This window comes from Puma concolor, chromosome D4 (assembly GCF_028749965.1).
Source record: "Puma concolor isolate L17-30 chromosome D4, mPumCon1.1.hap2, whole genome shotgun sequence".
NCBI lineage: Eukaryota > Metazoa > Chordata > Mammalia > Carnivora > Felidae > Puma > Puma concolor.
Window position 1 is genome coordinate 18,528,236 of NC_141679.1, and position 19,246 is coordinate 18,547,481.

At 40.5% G+C, this 19,246-nt stretch overlaps 1 protein-coding gene and 1 long non-coding RNA gene across 7 annotated transcripts in view; one reads left to right on the top strand and one right to left on the bottom strand.

Annotated features, from left to right (window-relative positions):
* PRUNE2 (prune homolog 2 with BCH domain) overlaps positions 1–19,246 on the bottom strand; it is a 276,297-nt gene that overhangs the window by 94,934 nt on the left and 162,117 nt on the right. The window lies entirely within an intron of this gene.
* Positions 2,676–17,486, top strand: LOC147574740 (uncharacterized). The gene is made up of 3 exons (XR_015243282.1): positions 2,676–2,819; positions 16,102–16,256; positions 17,449–17,486. It is a non-coding gene; the product is annotated as an uncharacterized LOC147574740 (long non-coding RNA).

Below are 19,246 nucleotides of genomic sequence, written 5' to 3' on the forward strand. Positions count from 1 at the left end.
TGACAAGCTAGGCTGGCCCTGAATAAATAGCACTTTATCATCAACACAACCCAACTGTAGATACAGGTTGGCATTTTGTTCCCCCCCCATCTGCCTTCTACCTGATAAATTACTGTTTTAGTTACATGTATACAAATACTATTTGTTAATCGGCTCAAATGTCTCCAAAATGTCTCCTTCACCTTAAGTTAAATTATATACATGTACATAGGTATAGCTCACTCGGTTTGCCAAAGGTTTAGAAAATAAAGAGCTCCTACCTTAACTTACCACCCGCGCCCCACCACACGACCTCCCACGTTTGCAGTATGACCCCCAGCCTGAGACTGCAACATGGAATTTACAAAGGTACTTTACTAATCATTAAGGCTGCAAACTGACTGGCAAAAACCCAGCCTATTCCAGTACATCAGCTAGGGACAAGGAGAAGCCCTCCTGCTCGTCATCTTTGCCACTCATGGGTCCAAAGATTCGATCATTAAACATTTTTAGAGGGCGTGAGTCCTTTTGCCCGAGTGTTTTCCAGTTTGGGAATGAGTAGGAAGACCGGGAAACGTGGGGAGAAAAAGGTTTTATTATTTCCCAGCCAAAAGCTAGGGTGAGGTTGTTGTTCCCGATGACCAAGCACAGGGAAACAGAAATGCCACGGCTCTCCTGTAACATGACAACCGAGAGAGTGACGGTGAAGTGTCCAAGAGATTGACTACATTTGTGGTTGAAAGTTCGCAGACAAACGCAGTGGAAAATGCCATTCCCTCCCAAAACCCTGATTTAGCTTTTTCCATCGCTCTGAAAAATTCAGTGTACATGCTCCATGCTGATAGCTAGAGTGCATGATGTGAAATAAAGGTGATCCAAGTCATGTTCAGGAAACACCTGAGTACTTAAATGTGGATATTCCTTGAGAGAGAAAAACTCACTCTTGTTACATTGCTTCTGTATTCCTACCTTCTGTTGTCTCCTGGATCCCGCTGTCGGGTTTCTGCCTCCATCATTCCCTTGAAACCGCCCTTCTCAAAAGTACCAATCGCTTCCAAGGTGCAAAATCCGAAAGTCGGCTTCCTGTTCCGACTCTATACGACTTCTCTGAGGAATTCCACGAGGTTGATCCTCCCTCCTTCTTGAAACACTTCATTCCTTTACTCTCCCGCCCTCACATTCTCCTCGGTCTTCTCCCAGCGCCTCGCTACTCCTCTGTCACCTTTGCTGGCTCCTCGTCTTTTTCAACCTCTAAATGTTCATGCCTCAGATTGTGTTTCCACACCTCTTTCTCTTATCTCTACGTTCTCTTTGGGGATCTCATCCAGCTGCACGATTTTCACACCACCTGTCTGCCAGTGACAACAAGCTTCATCCACCTGAACTCCACCCTTGTCGATCCACATGGTATTTCCACGTAAATGTCTAATAAGCGTCTCAAATAAAATGAAACCTATCTCCACCCCATATCATAATGATATCCTCCATATCATTAAATGGCCCCACCATGCACCCAATTACTTATAATCAGTCCTTCCTGCAGCATCAAAAGGGAGCTTTTAAAAATGTAAACAGAGGGGTGTGTGGGTGGCTCAGTCAGTTAAGCGACCAATTTCGGCTCTGGTCATGATCTTGTGGTCCGTGAGTTCAAACCCCACATCAGTCTCTGTGCTGGCAGCTCAGAACCTGGAGCCTGCTTCATATTCTGTCTCTCTCTCTCTCTCTCTCTCTCTGCCCCTCCCCTGCTCATGTTCTGTCTCTCTCAAAAATAAACATTAAAAAAATTTTTTTTAAATGTAAACAGAATCACGACACTTCTCTGCTTAAATGCCACTCAAAAGTTTCTCAATGCAATTATTATTATTTACTATCGTTTTTTAAATGGGGAGGAGATAGTTTTACTGTCCTCAAAATTGGGTTATTATAAATCAGTGAGAAAAAGTAAACATGGCCATAGAAAAACAATTGGACATAAGACATTCACAATTGAAATACAAATGCCAATAAATATCTGAACTCATTGAGAATCAAAGAAATCCTTTGATAATAAAATATTTCATCTTCTCTTTTCTTATTATTGGTAAATAGTTCCAAAGGGGCATTCTCATATACTATTGGAAATATATTCTTTTTTATTTTTTTATTTTTTTTACATTTATTTATTTTTGAGAGACAGAGGGAGACAGAGCACAAATGGGGGCGGGGCAAAGAAAGAGGGAGACACAGAATCCAAAGCAGGCTCCAGGCTCCGAGCTGTCAGCAAAGAGCCCGACATGGGCTCGAACTCACGAACCACAAGATCGTGACCTGAGCTGAAGTCGGACGCTCAACTGACTGAATCACCCAGGTGCCCCAGAAATATATTCTAAAGAAATAATCAGATATACACACAAAAGGTTTGTGGACAACGCTATTCACTGGATCATTACCTTACTAACTAAAACTTTGAAATGACCTAAATGTTCAACAATAGAGAAATGGTTAAATTAATTATGAAAGAGTCGCACAAAAGAATAGTATGCTGCTATTCAAAATCATGCTATCAAAGAATACTTAATGACACAAGAAAACACTCAAGAGTGTAAAAGCAGAAAATAATTTCTGTAACATATCAAAATAGAATGTCATTTCTCTATGCATTCAAATCATGCATATTGAAATCTAATATACAATGGATATTAAGACACCCTGATGTGAAAGCTGTCATAATTTAGCCAACTGCCCAATTAAAATCTGTCTGTGTCTCTGTTATTTCAGAGTGTTCCCCCCAAAGATACCAGTAAAGGCTCCGGAGTCACCAGACATGAGCTGACCCTCTCTCCACTATTCATCAGTAGTGAGTGAGTGCGTTTACTTTATTCACTTCTCCAAGCTTTAGTTTCTTCATTTGTAAACCCCCATTTCATTGAGCTGGTGTGAGAATTAAGAACATGAACCTAGGGCATCTGCATGGCTCAGTCGGTTAAGCATCCTACTTCCGTTTTTGGGTTTTTTTATACATGCCCTAATGAACTTTATTTTTTTAATATAATTTATTGTCAAATTGGCTTACATACAGCACCCAGTGCTCATCCCAACAAGTGCCCTCCTCAATGCCCATCACCCACTTTCCCCTCTCCCCCACCCTTCCATCCACCCCCAGTTTGTTCTCTGTATTTAAGAGCCACTTTTGGTTTTGGCTCAGGTCATGGTCTCATGGTCATGAAATTGAGGCCTGAATTAGGCTCTGCTCTTACAGAGCGGAGCCTGCATGGGATTCTCTCTCTCTCTCTGCCCCTCCCCTGCTCGCATGTGCACGTTCTCTCTCTCTCAAATAAATAAACTTAAAAAAAAAAAAAAGAATTAAGAATAAGAATCAAAGAGCTGGCCCAGTGCCTAGCATGTAGCAGAAAAGTTAGGTCTCTTTCTGTTCCTGGTTTTTAAACTATCAAAAGGTCATTTGGAGGATTCACAAAATTGATCTGACTCACAGAAAGTATTTTATACATTTTGGTATGAGAACTGACTATTCCTATTAAAATTTCTTGCCTTGGGGCACGTGGGTGGCTCAGTCAGTGAAGTGTCTGACTTCAGTCCAGGTCATGATCTCATGGTCGTAATTTCGCACCCTGCCTTGGGCTCTGTGCTGACAGCTCAGAGCCTGGAACTTGCTTTGGATTCTGTGTCTCCCTCTCTCTCTCCAAAACAAATAAACATTAAAAAATTAAAAAAAAAATTCTTGCCTTGTATCCTTTATAATACATGTGAACTTTCGAATGATAATCACACACATTTTTAAGTCACTTAAGTGACTCACATGAAAAAGTTTTAAAGGTGAGGGGGTAGAGGAAGATACACAAAGTTAAGTGTGAAGCAAAGAGCTCAAATGCCCTTGACTGATAAGTGGATAAAGAAGATGTGGTGTATAAATACAAAGGACTACTACTCAGCAATCACAAAGAATGAAATCTTGCCATTTGCAACAATGTGAATGGAACTAGAGGGTATTATGCTAGGCGAAATAAGTCAGAAAAAGACAAACATCATATAACTTCACTCATCTGAGGAATTTAAGATACAAAACAGATGAACAGAAAGGAAGGGAAGCAAAAATAATATAAAAACAGGGAGGGAGACAAACCATAAGAGACTCCTAAATACAGAGAACAAACTGAGGGTTGCTGGAGGGCTGTTGGGTGGGCGGGGGGATGGGCTAAATGCGTGATGGGCATTAAGGAGGACACTTGTTGTGATGAGCACTGGGTGTCGTATGTAAGTGATGAATCACTAAATTCTATTCCTGAAATCACTGTCACACTGTATGTTAACTAACTTGGATGTAAATTTTAAAAAATAATAAAAAAATAAATAGTGTCAAAACCAAAAAAGAAATAAATACATAAATAAACATAAAAATCAAAAAATAATGTAAGATCAAAGAATGGGTAAACAGTGATTATCTCATTAACAAAACCTTTATCTTTTTTTTTTATGTTTATTTTGAGAGAGAGAGCACACGAGCAGGGTAGGGGCAGAGAGAGAGGGAGAGACAAAATCCCAAGCAGGTTCCATCTGCACTGTCAGCACAGAGCCCCACGTGGGGCTCCATCCCAGGAACTAGACCATGACCTGAACTGGGATCAGGAGTCTGACACTTACCCGACTGAGCCACCCAGGTGCCCCAGAAATCTTTATCTTTGCTTGCAAGTTACACTCAGTGAAGGAGCTTCTGCTTGCCAATACACAAATAATAGCTTTTAAGGCATCAAAAAATTGTATGGTGATTTTTTCCTCCTGCGAAGTCACCATGGGTACAGCCTGCTCCCTCGTTGCCACTGTTTAACCTCCAAGTGCCACGTGCCCTTCAGTAGATTTTACGCCTTATGCTGATACTTTCTATTTTGGTCCAACATTCGGGACCATACACATAATCCAAAAATGGTTGTCTTTCTTACAAATTATAAATGAAATATATTGAGAAGGCTTTTACTAAATGAAATAAATTTTTTCTAATGTCATGGACCGGCTATTCCAGGATTCATTACGTTCGAGATTCTTTTCTTCTTGTAGGAAATAGAAAAAACAAGTGAGTAGGTCTTACTGGCGGGTAGGATAAAGATCATCACCAAGATTAAAACACAAGCTTGTACAGCTTCATTTTTTTGGCAATAGTGAGTCTTAGAAACATAGTTTGACAATGCATAACTACCTTGCAAAGTGCAGTGACCAGCATGGATTGCTGAGTTACTGAAATTTAAGAGTATAGTTTGACATTTATACTCTGCACGGGTTTATTTCTAGACTGAAAACTATTTTTTTTTCATCAAGATATAAGAAAAATGCTGAGGTGTGTACACAAATGTTCTAACGGAAAGCTTTATGATTTATGCTACCAAAATTCCATTATGATGTTTAAAATATTCAGCAATAATAAAGTCTGATAATTTTGACAGGAAAATGATTTATGAGAACACAAAATGCATAAATTAAGAGATTTTATTTATTCTGCTTTTCATACACTCTTTAATTGGTAAGCAAAGATATTTCCCATGTTTTTACCAGATGTCATTAAAAAAAAAACCCAAAACTCTATTGTTCTTATTTTTATAAGCTAGCCAAGGCATTTTAGCAGTAAAAACTTCACTGAGTCTATTAAAACTAAATTATACATCATGTTTTGAAAACAGAGTCAGCAGTACATAATACTTCGTAGCTAGAGAGAGCACTCTATTGTGAAAAGATTTTATGAAAATTAAAAATACTATATTATATAAATGAGTATGTAATAGACATATATCAATATGATTTTCATTTAAACCAGTAGTATATTGGCTTCCATAATTTAATCAAGCTCTGAGTCTGCATTAAGCACAGGCTTTGCATCATCTCATTTAAACTTTATTTATTTTTTAAAATTATTTAATTTAGAGAGAGAGAGAGAGAAAACGTGAGTGGGGGGGAGGGGCAGAGGGAGAGAAAAAGAATCTCAAGCAGGATCCAAGATCAGCACGGAGCCCAATGCAGAGCTCGATCCCAGGACCCTGGAATCACGACATGAGCCGAAATCAAGAGTCGGTCACTCTACCGACTGAGCCACCCAGACGCCCCAAATCTCATTTAAACTTTAAGATGCCTGATGAGGTGGGTAACATCATCTTGTTTAGCACTGAGAAAATAGAGGCTTCGAGAGGTGAAGAAACCAATGTCATACAGCTCATCTGTGTGAAAAATGGGGCTCGAACCCATGTTCTAACCTCTAAATTATTCTTGAAAGAAAATTCTTCATCACCAAAGATACTACTAATGAATTCTGCTTTTTTTTTTTTAAAAAAAATTTTTTTTTTCAACGTTTATTTATTTTTGGGACAGAGAGAGAGCATGAACGGGGGAGGGACGGAGAGAGAGGGAGACACAGAATCGGAAACAGGCTCCAGGCTCTGAGCCATCAGCCCAGAGCCCGACGCGGGGCTCGAACTCATGGACCGCGAGATCGTGACCTGGCTGAAGTCGGACGCTTAACCGACTGCGCCACCCAGGCGCCCCAGCTTTTAATTTAATAAAAAACATTTTTTTTTTTTGCCATGACTATTTAGTATTGATTCACCTTTGTTCCTATATACAAGCAAGCCACATCCTTGGTTTTAACCAGTGCTAATAATAATGAACTGCTTACATTTTTTGATAATTCAATATTATCATGCTTTACGACCAATCCAGTTGTCATCTACTCTATAAAATAAAAGTGTAGCTGACCATTAACTATATGTATGAGCCTAAAATTGAAAACTTGCCCAAAGAAAGTGCTATGAAGAGGAAAGCTGTGATATTCCTACAGCAATGTGTACTTTTAAGAAGTTGGAGGGCGCCTGGGTGGCTCAGTCGGTTAGGCGGCCGACTTCGGCTCAGGTCATGATCTCACGGTCTGTGAGTTCGAGCCCCGCGTCGGGCTCTGTGCTGAGAGCTCAGAGCCTGGAGCCTGTTTCGGATTCTGTGTCTCCCTCTCTCTGACCCTCACCCGTTCATGCTCTGTCTCTCTCTGTCTCAAAAATAAATAAATGTAAAAAAAAAAAAAAAGAAGTTGGGCATGCATACATACACAGAAAACATAAAAAACAGAACTGGCATGGTCACCGGTAACCCAGAATCACCTTCATGCAGTTTTTCTTCCTTTAGAGCTTTGGCACACAATGGAAGAATCTCAGTTAACATTCAGGATGTAAACACTCACTATCTAAGGATGCTCCCAACGTTACTTTTCATCGGCTCAAAGACCCAGAGAAACCAGGAATTAGGGTTGCAGGAGGTGGATGGGGAGACACAAGAGGTCATTTTTGACCAAGAGGGAACGGGTGTCTTAATAGGAAATGTGAACGTTAACAAAGGAAGCCTCAATTTAGAATGAGGCCAGGGGGGCAGCGGGGGAAGCTCTCACACTCTATCACTTATTATTACCTGGAGACCCAACGGGAATAGGCGGAGTTTGCACATAAACACTACTTTACTACTCCAGCAGGAAGAAAGCTTTCCTTCCTTCCTTCCATTCCTCACCCCGCAAAAGCCCAGCCTATGACAGCCTGTCACCACTCAGCCAATGAAAAGCCACAATACTTGGAACTCCCAGTTTCCTCCAATGGACTTTTTGTTTATGGCAAACAGCCTTCCTGACTCCCCCCTTTCCTCTCTAAGAGAGTGCTCCTCTCCTTTGTTCTGCTGATTTACATACGGTTTGCCATAGCTTGCCTGACCTGGATTGCAATTCTCTGCTATTCCCGAATAAACCCAGTTTTGCTGGTAAAATAACCAGCACTTTTATTTTTTAAGGTTAACAGAAGGACCTACAATATCCCCATCATTTCCAACAAAGTCTTCCTGTAAAGGCATAACCATCAAAGACACAATAATGTTAACAATCTGTAGATGCTTCAATGTAGGTCAAGCACATCGTAAGTATTAGAGGAGAAACCAAGAGTCTTTCAGTCACCCTAGTAAGATCATCATTTGGGTCAATGAGCTCAAGAATAGAAGGAGGACACATGTTTGCTGAAAATGGAAAACTACTGTTTTCATGTCATGGGACAAATAGTTATTATCTCCTATAACCACATCGATGAAGAGAGAGAGAAGGGGAGGAGGGGGGGATAGTTCATCTGGAAGCACAGGTTTAAAATCAAGAACTTCTTAAAAAGAAGTGGGCCGGTTTCAGATCAACCTGAAATTAAGCAAGTTGAAGTCCTGCCCCATCCTCAGTTTCCATCATAAAGAGAACCAACATTACAACAACAGAGAGAAGCCCTGGAGAGAGATGTTTATATACTATACTTCACAAAGGAGATGTCCTAGGCAGATTCTCACCACTAGTTAAGAGTAAATTGATCCTTGCATGTGGGGAGGTTCCCAACCAATTAAAGACAAATAAGTCACGATCTCATTAACTAGCTCAGCCTAATTTACATTGTCTTTAAGGGCAGACCTATAATCATCAAAACTTTTCGATACGGTATGGATTTAAGGGCTCGGCAGGAAAGGGCTACACTGGTGTTCCCCACCCACCCCCCAAGGGCCCCTTTGTTACAATTTATGTGTCTTTATAAAGATTTCTGTATGGGAGTGAATAACTCAGGACCCACACACAATGGAAAAAACCCTCATTAGTCATGCTTTATTTTTGAAATGGTGGAACCTGGGCAACACTCCAGCTACCAGATAACAATAACCGAATTATTTCCATAATTGTGTATGGATATTAAAAAAAAAATCCCTATTGGCTTGTTTTGAGCCATGAGCTTGAAAACGTACAGCTTTATTTATTTTTCTTGGTAAGAATAAATCATCTAGTTCGAACAATATTTCGAGAAAGCAGGAAACCTTCCTTCCTCTCTGGGTACCCTTTTCTGATTTATGGAAACCACCAGTCAAGTCTCTAGAGCACTAGCTGTACGTGTGCATTACACACACTTCTGATTTTTCTAAGCTGTGTCAATATTAACCTGACCAAATGAAGATCAAACTGTCTCTTTTGCTCCTCGCGCTCCTCACATGGGGAGCACAATATGGCTCTTGTCAGAGGTGCTTCATCATTTTGGCTCAAGGAAACTGTCAGTACAGTTTGGGATTCGTTCTTCATGGGCAGATACCCTGATGGGTCTAATGAAGCCTTTCTGCTGACAAGTCATTTGCTAAAAATACCCAACCATCATCACCAAGTTTAAGTGGAGGAATATGGTTGTGTCCCCTATGCTATCAACCCGATGGAAGCAATTCTCTAGAAGTCTAAAAAAATCTGTATGTCAAGGCACACGCCTCTCACCACTCATGTTTGTGTTCTTGCTAGTTTCCATTTGCTCCCTGATAAACTTTATGACATTCTTAAATTGGAATATAATAGGGTAAACACCAATCTCAGAGCACACACGCAGAGCCAGCAGTCTGTGTGTGCCATTTGTTGCAATCTAAGCTAATTACCAGAACCCCCCTCCTGCAAACAGATCCACTCTGGGGTTTGTGGTTTTATTTTCACTTGGAGTCGTCTGTGTGTAGGGATCTCAAGGAATTCATTTTCAGGAAGGACACTGTGTTGTCATGACTCTCTTGGTCCCAAGACACAGAAACTTCACTCAAACCGACTTCAGTGAAGAGAAAGTAAGAAGGATCTGGAGAGCATTCTCAAAAAAGCAAAGGAAGAACAGGGGGGACAAGCTGGGAGGAGGGCAGGGGTTATCAGGGATTTGCTTTTCCTTCTCTTCCATTGGCTTCACTCTCCTCCCCTGTGACCAACTGGTTTCCTCTTGGTGCTAGGAGACAGGGACTACCTGAGCTCCAGTGCAAGACCTTTCAGTTTTAATCAAGGTTCATTCCCTCCTGGTTTTGAGTGTGAAAACGCTGGAGGAGGAATTCTGGTTGTTCCCACTTGGGTTGGGTGCCTTACTGTTGTACCAAGCAATTGAGGTAGATTGGGAAGACCACAAAACACAGATATGGCACTCATCATGACAAGGGGGATGGATAAGAGTCATTTCCTAGATGAGGAGGCTGAGCTGATCAACCCACAGGTGGACACCCTAGCTATCAAGCACAAAGGACTCTCTCTCACGCGCGCGCACACACACACACACACACACACACACACACACACACACACACCAGATAATTTCCCAAATCCCCAAGGGATGACAAAACAAATCTGTAAAAGTGTTAAGCTTATAAAATGGAAGTTATGCTTCATCAATCAAAAATACATAGGGCCATCTAGTGAACTCAGGAAGAAAAGGCCAAGCCTGCTTCACCTTCCTTCTTTCAGGTCAATACGAGGTATCCCTTTATTAGCCCCTGAAGACTTCGGATGCTCTGATCTCCCCTATAACTGTCAAAGTTGTATTGCTATTTGCACCATACATATGTGGCACCGAAATGCTTTAAATACAGAGGAAAAATGATCCAGCCCCTACTTAAAAAGCAAAGAATATTTGAGACAGGAGTTGTATTTATGTGCTATCATTTTATACAAGAGTTATTTATAGAAGGGCTTTAAGCAGGCCAAATACTGGGGGGAAAATCTGAATTCATAACAGATAAAAAGTAATAACTTTAGAGTGGCATTATGGACATTGTGGCTGGATGATTTTTTGTTGTGGGGGCTGTTCTGTGCATCGCAGGGCTGTTAGCAGCCTCCCTGGGTTCTACCCACTAGATGCCAGTGGCAAACTCCCTCCCCGGGGTGTGACAAATATGTCTCCAGACATTGTCAAATGCCCCTAAGGGGCAAAAAAATGCCCTAATTAAGTACAACTTTGGAGAATAATAGTGGGAGAGTCTTGCAAACTTAATAACTCAAATCTCAACCAACTTTTTCAGAAACATTACTGCATTAAGCAAGACATGTCATTCATTCCAGCTGGCTTAAGAGGCAGGTGAACAAAATGAGGGGTGGGGACATCTACATGACTACATTGCACGCATCAGCCAAATATTTCCTTTTTCTAAGCTGGTAAAAATAAAAAATTTCCATCAATTGTCTTTTAGTTTATATTAGTATGCTTATAAGATAAATAGCATTTTGATTCTCTCAAACAAAGAAAAAGCAGGATGATTAAAAAAAAAAAAAAAAAAAAGAGCCAGGATTTGACTAAAACATCTTCTTCCTGTGCCAGGAAAATAAGGTTTTTCTCAGGGTGTTTTCCAGAGATTTTTTAGTCTAAAAAAAAAATTGTATCAATCCAGGTCAAGTTATGGGTAAATAAGGCATTTTAATTTTTTTAATTTTTTTTATTTTTTCAACGTTTTTTATTTATTTTTGGGACAGAGAGAGACAGAGCATGAACGGGGGAGGGGCAGAGAGAGAGGGAGACACAGAATCGGAAACAGGCTCCAGGCTCCGAGCCATCAGCCCAGAGCCCGACGTGGGGCTCGAACTCACGGACCGCGAGATCGTGACCTGGCTGAAGTCGGACGCTTAACCGACTGTGCCACCCAGGCGCCCCAATAAGGCATTTTTAAACACCAAGCTTGATATTTGGGATTCCTGAAAATGATATACTCACCTTTTAACTCTTTCGTGGCAACCCCCAAAATACCCATGGTGGGTATTGAGGGCAATGCAACATGTCTGGGACACTGTGAGTTTTCGAAGAGTGGCTAATATCTTTGTCTGATAACAGGCTACATGGAAAAAGTCATCAAAATCCATTTCCTTTTTTAAAAATATTTTTAAAAATTGATTTATTTATTTTGAGAGAGAGAGAGGAGGGAAGGGAGGGACAGAGAGAGGGAGAGATAGAAGATCCCAAACAGGCTCTCAGAGCCTCCGTCAACATAGAGCCCAACTCGGGGCTTGAACTCACTAACCACGAGATCATAACCTGAGACAAAATCAAGAGTCGGATGCTTAACCGACTGAGCCACCCAGGTGCTCCTCAAAATTCATTTTTAAGCCTGAGTTGTCTGTACCTGTGTCTCTACATCACCGGTTCTTAACATTGGCTGTACCTTAGACTACCCAGAGAGCTGCAAAAAAAAAATAAATAAATAAAATAAAAAATAAATAAATAAATGAATAAATAAATAAATAAATCTCAGACACCCACCTTGTGAAATTTAAATTTAATTGGCTTAAGGGAGGGGATGCTGGGCATCTGTATATTTTCCAGACAGTTCCAGCTATCATTCTAAAGTGCAAGTAGGGTGGAAAACAGTGGTCCATACTGATACTAAAAAACAATTTTCGGTTCATGCTGTGTAGACGTAGTTTCTACATCAGTGGTTCCTTTCTTTCTTTTTTTTTTTTTTTTAATTTTTTTTTTTAACGTTTATTTATTTTTGAGACAGAGAGAGACAGAGCATGAACGGGGGAGGGTCAGAGAGAGGGAGACACAGAATCTGAAACAGGCTCCAGGCTCTGAGCTCTCAGCACAGAGTCCGACGCGGGGCTCGAACTCACGGACCGTGAGATCGTGACCTGAGCCGAAGTCGGCCGCCCAACCGACTGAGCCCCTCAGTGGTTCCTTTCTATTCTCTAGCCACTGAGTGAAATTTCATAGTCACCGGGAAAACCCAAATTCCAAAAATAAATGTTCACATCTCATTTTTAAAGTAAGTAGCTCTAACGCTCCCAAGTGAGCAGATTTTGAAATGTAGTGCATAAAAGCAAGGGTTTTGAAATCTGACAGCCTGGCGTTCAAATCATCACTCAACACCGTGTTATCTCTGCACCCTCGGGCGAGTTTCTTGATCATGCCAGGCTTCAGTTCCTTCATCTGGAAAACAAAGGTAAAACCTACTTTACAAAATGAGATCATCTGTACAATGCTTAGTCTGGGATCTCTGAGAGTCAACCGTCAACTACATGGTGGTACAGCCGCAGCAGGACCAAGGGCTACAACTATTTTAATGGTAATTCTGTCAATTAGGTCATTAAAAGTTATCCGTCTTGGGGCACCTGGGTGTCCCAGGTGGTTAAGCGTCTGACTCTTGATTTCTGCTCAGGTCATGATCTCATGATTTCTGGGTTCAAGCCCCAGGTCGGGCTCTGTGCTGCCAGTGCAGAGCCTGCTTGGGATTCTCTCTCTCTCTCTCTGCCCCTGCCCTGCTCTCCCCCCCTCCTCAAAATAAATAAATAAACTTAAACCCTCTAAAAAAATTAAAGAAATAAGTCCATTTCTTGATTTGTCTTTTCCCCCCTTTGCTCATTTTAGTTCTTAAATTCCACATTTGAGTGAAATCCTATGGTATTATATGTGTTTCTATGATTGCCTGTTTTTCACTTAGCATTATATTCTCTAGCTCCATCCATGTCATTGCAAATGGCAAGATTTCACTCCTTTTTAATGGCTGAATAATATTCCATTGTATATATAAACCACATCTTTATTCATCAACGGCTGGACACCTGGGCTGCCTTTGTGTCTTGGCTATTGTAAATAATGCTCTATGATAAATAGTCATACATAATCTAAATATACATAATCTAAATAATACATGGGGATGCATGTATTCCTGTGAATTAGTGTTTTTTTTCGGGGGGAGGGGGGTTCAAATACCCAGTAGTGCAATTGCTGGATTGAGGGATAGTTCAATTTTTAATTTTTGGAGGAACCTCCCTACTGTTTTCCACAATGGTTGCACCAGTTTGCGTTCTCACCAACAGTGCGAGAGGGTTCCTTTTTCTCTACATCCTTGCCAAGAGCTGTTGTTTCTTGTGTGGTTGCGTTTGGTCATTTTGACAGGTGGGGGATATCTCATTGTAGTTTTGATTTGCATTTCCCTGATGGTCAGTGATGATGAACATCTTTTCAGGTCTGTTGGCCATCTGTCTGTCTTCTTTGCAGAAATGTCTGTTCATGTCTTCCGCCCATTTTTTAATTGGATTTATTTTTTTGGATGTTGCTTTAAATATTTTGGATACTAACCCTTTATCCAGTGTGCCATTTGCAAACATCTTCTCCCATTCCATCGGTTGCCTTGTAGTTTTGTTGATTGCTTCCTTTGTGGTACAGAAGCTTTTGATTCTGATGTAATCCCCATAGTTTATTTTTGCTTTTGTTTCCCTTGCCTCGGGAGATGTATCTAGAACAAAGTTGCTAAGGATGATGCTAAAGAGGTTACTGCTGGGGCGCCTGGGTGGCTCAGTCGGCTAAGCGCCTGACTTCAGCTCAGGTCATGATCTCTCGGTCCGTGAGTTCAAGCCCCGCGTTGGGCTCTGTGCTGACCACTCAGAGCCTGGAGCCTGTTTCAGATTCTGTGTCTCCCTCTCTCTCTGCCCCTCCCCTGTTCATGCTCTGTCTCTCTCTGTCTTAAAAATAAATAAACGTTAAAAAAAAATTAAAAAAAAAATAAATAAAATAAAGAGGTTACTGCCTGTGTTCTCTTCTAGGATTATTTTTATAGTTTCAAGTCTCATATTTACGTCTTGAATCCATTTTGAATTTATTTTTTTAAGTTTATTTATTTATTTTGAGATATATAGAGAATCCCAAGCAGGCCCTGTGCTGTCAGCATGCAGTCTGACAATGGGTTCAAACTCGTGGAGCGTGAAATCATGACCTGAACTGAAATCAAGAGTCTTAGGGTTAACCGACTGAGCCGCCCAGGCACCCTATTTTGATTTTAGTTTTGTGTGTAGTTTTGTGTAAAAAAATAGGATACACAAACTATACTAAGCGGTTTAATTTCCTTTTTTTGCATGTTGCTGTCCAGCTTTAAAGGGGGACATTTGAAAAAATAAATGTTTTATTATGAAATAAGGTCAATTTCATGTGATTTCAAATATAAGATTGGGTATTCATTTTTAATTTTTTCAAGTAGAGTCAAGACCTAAAATATTTTCTGGGCATGGGTCTGTTGGAGCTGTCATCTTCTTTGTTGCATAAATCATACATATAAAGTATACTTTTTAGTGTCTAATTTTAGGTTCATTAATATAGAATAAAAACTTAGACATATGTGAGACAATTTAAATGTAGACTCCTTCTGCCTTGTTATAATCCCTTCCCAATTTCTTATAGCTGTATCGCCCTGATTTGAAAGAGTATGTTTCATTTCACTGAGTCTTTCCAAAGCATTTATCTTAGAAATAACTATCTTTCCTACTCCTATTCCAGTTTCTTTAAAGTGTGTGATTATATCACCCAGTACAACTGGTATAAACAGGTTTGGGACCAAACACAGTTGATTCTTGGTAAACACTGAATTCAGTTAAAGGGTCCACCAGCCCCTGTGCATTCTAGAGAGTTTTCAGTGTGCCGGAAGCATTCAACTGGGGTCATCAGTCAGTACGTATCACAGAGCATGATGGAGAATGCATTCAGTTCAGCACATTAGTTAAGGGAAGTTCAAGGCAGCTTCAGCTACCATTGACAAGGTATACATCCTCATCGCTCAAAAATAAGGATTTTGAGTCACAGGACACATTAATCCAGAGCTCTCAAACTTTAATGCATATCACTGGGGAATCCTGTTAAAATGCAGATTCTTCATTAGTAAGCCAGGGGCGGGGACTGAGGTTCTGTATTTCTACAAGATGCCTGGTGAAGTCTGTGATGCTGGTCTGTGGACCACATTGTGAATAGCAGGATATTAAGCACTGCTGTAAGAAGCTATCAGAAAGGGAAGCTATAAAAAAGGAGGGGCCCATCCTGAAAGGAAAAGCAAGAAGGATGATGCTCACAGTGAATCTGGAAGGAAATGTTGACTACTCCTCATATCTTTCTCTCTTGTGAAAAATGAGAAGTCCAGAGATTGGAGGATTTATCTAAGCACAGTGCAGGAGCCTAAATGTGAGCAAGGACACGATTTCAAACTGAGAATACAGCAAGGGAGCAAGGGTTTGCGATTACTTGTGGTTAGGCACCGAAGCAAACCTCCTTGGCTTATAGGAAAGGAGTCCAACGTGCATACCAGGACATCTCCACCGCTCCCGGCACCAGCAAATGCCCATGCATATCTGTCACTGCAAATTGCACTTAGACACATTCTCCGGGAAAAGGGGTGACCTGAAGCTGCAAAGTTTCTCTTTTTCTATTCTGGTCTGGAATCTCTAAGAATCCCCCCCCCACACACACACACACCCTGCCTCAATAACACACACACACACACACACACACACACACACTTTGACTTTTTTTTATGTTTATATTTTTATGTTTTTCCTAGGGCCTGGGATGTCCATTAGTGAGGCTCACGGAGCATCCATCTTCCCTACTGCCGGCTTCCGGCACGTCTCCAGAAGACAGCACCTGCTGAGGTGGACTGAGCGAGGGAGAAACAGACCTCCAGTGACCACTGACAATGGTGTCTCAAACTACTTGGTGAGCAGGGACCATAGCTAGGGTGGCTTCTGTGCCCTCGCAAGTATCTTCTTTTCATAGTGCTAACAGTATCGAAATGAACATATTACCCAACGTAAACAAATGAAAATTAATAGCATTTCTTAAAATCTGGATAAAACAGCTTAAAAGCTCAAGGCAGATGTTTGACACCGCATCTAAAGTACCGGCCATGGGTACTTAACATTAGAATACTGACCCTCCCGAATCGAGGGAAGGCTTCCCGGCAGCTTTCTGCACTGAGCCTCACCCCTCCACCCAGGGAGGGGGAAAGAGGAGATCCACAAAAGTACTTCTCAACACAGATTGAGGCTTCTGCTTCTCTTCTCTATCTGTGTCATTTATATCGATCTCTTTAGTTTTTATTTACATTCCAGTTAGTTAACATACAGTACAATGTTAGTCTCAGTTGTACAACTTAGTGATTCAACACTTCCGGTACAAACACCCGTTGCCCATCACAAGTGCACTCCTTAATCCTCATCACTTCCTTCGCCCATCTCCCCCTTTGGTGACCATCAGTTTGTTCTCTATGGCTAAGGGTTGGCTTCTTGGCTTGTCTCTCTCTCCCTCTCTCTTTTTGTTCCCTTTGCCCATTTGTTTTGTTTCTTAAATTCAAGGAAACAATCACCAAAACTAAAAGGCAACCTATAGGGCCGCCTGGGTGGTTCTGTCGGTCAAGCATTCAACTTCGGCTCGGGTTGTGGGTTCGAGCCCCGCGTCGGGCTCTGGGATGACAGCTCAGGGCCTGAAACCTGCTTCGAATTTTGTGTCTCCCTCTCTCTCTCTCTGCCCCTCCCCTGTTCGCACTCTGTCTCTCTCTCAAAAATGAATAAACTTTTAAAAGAATAATAAAAAATAAAATAAAATATTTAAAAAAATAAGAGGCAACCTACAGAATGAGAGGAGATATTTGCAAGTGACATACCTGATAAAGGGTTAGCATCCAAAAATCTATAAAGAACTTATAAAACTCAACACTCAAAACCCAAATAATCCAATTAAAAAATGGACAGAAGATGTGCATGGACATTTTTCCAAAGAAGACCTATGGATGGCCAACAGACACATGAAAAGATGTTCCACTGATGGTATATCATTTATACTGACTTTAAAAATTTTCTGAATGTAGCCTAGAAAATAACAGTAGGGTCATTTCTTTTCCTGGTGACAGAGACCACTCTTCTACCTGAGTATGCCAACAGGTATGGATCCTTGGGAGAGGACAAGAAGCAAGCTTTTTGCCTCCTGTGGGGCTAGGCTCAACCTCCCCAGTACCATCCCAACACATACAGACAATGGCACTGCTCCAAACTCTGAAGAACAGACAGCAAACAGCTTTAAGGACTAAAATGTATTGACAAGCTATTGACGAGCAGAGCTTTTCCCAAACTAGAAACCTCTGACTTTGTTATTTCTTTATACAGTTTCTCTGGAACCATCAAAAGACCACACAGATCTTTCTTTAGATTCTTAAGAGCCTAAATGGATGTGACATCTATGACAATTAAAATCCTCACTATGTTTCGGGACAATCCTACGAATTCTTTATAATATCGGGGGGTCAGATAATTGATTGGTTTGTCTTTATCTTTCCATAATTTCCTCCCCAGCACTATAAGATACAGTGAGTTTCATTTTATTCTTGTAGGGCTTTTGTTGTTATTAATTTTGTGGTCCATAAGGTCATTTTTTTCTTAAAGCAATCTCTTTCTAAAAGGCTTTAGGTTTTCTCTTTCTGAATCACAGGGAGCATTAACAATTTAAATAATCCAGGAGCTCAGAGTTAGTTTGATTAGAGAAGAGGTCTTTTTTTTGAAGACCTTCTATGTAGGGGATTCAGGCTAAGTACTATTGAGTAGAATGGTAAATCAAATCTGGGCATGAGGCAAAGGAGTTGGTTTTTCTCTGTGTCCAGACGATGATCTCCCTTCCTTCCATCAAAATGAGAGAGGTATTTTTAAAGTCCCATAAAGTTGTGATAATCAATATATCAATGTTATAATAATAATTATAACACTATATTATAGATTATTTATTAATTACTATTATTAACACAATATTAATGTTAATACTATTTATGTATAATTATATATTTATATCATTAATAATAATATTAATATATAGTTATCAATATAATGTTAATTGCAATAATCAATGTTATAATAATTCTAATACAAAAGGATGTTCAGGGGCTCCTGGGTGGTGCAGTCGGTTCAGCATCCAACTCGTGATCTTGGCTCAGGTCATGATCTCACAGTTTGTGAGTTCAAGCCCTGCATCGGGCTCTGCGCCGATGGTGCAGAGACTGCTCGGGATTCTGTCTCTCCTCTCTGATCCTCTCCTGCTTGTGCACTCACTCTCTCTCTCACTCTCTCTCTCTAAATAAATAAATAAATAAATAATACATAAAAATTTAAAAAAAAGAGAAAGGAAGTTCAGAAGCTAGGGTCTATCGGGGACAGAAGAGAAGGTGATAAAGGCATAAAAAATGTTTAGATTCTAAATTTATAGGACGGACAAGAGAAAAGATGGTAACACAGGGAAGAAATGAGGAACCCTGGTTTCGAAATGCGGCAAACTCTGATCCGATGCTCAGCTCTGTCACTTTTCATTACACAACTTTGGGTAAGTTACTTAGCTTCTAAGCCTTGGGATACTGTTAATAATAAATGGTTTAAAATAAAAAGAGGGGTTGAGTTTGTCATAAACAGAAGCAATTTTGCCTATTATTCCTTCCTTTGAAGAACTATGACTAGAGGGACAAATCCATAATTTATGAGAACCTATGCAGTGATTATAATAACAGAACTGGACAATTTCAGGAGCAGAGGCTGCTTTAAGAGAACCTTTTTCATTTTTTCCCCCTAAATCATTACTTATTACATTTCAGAAACACAGCCCCTCTTTTTGTGCATGTTACATTTTTTTTTCCTCGTTTGTCATAACTGGTGGGTTGCTTCACGTTGGCT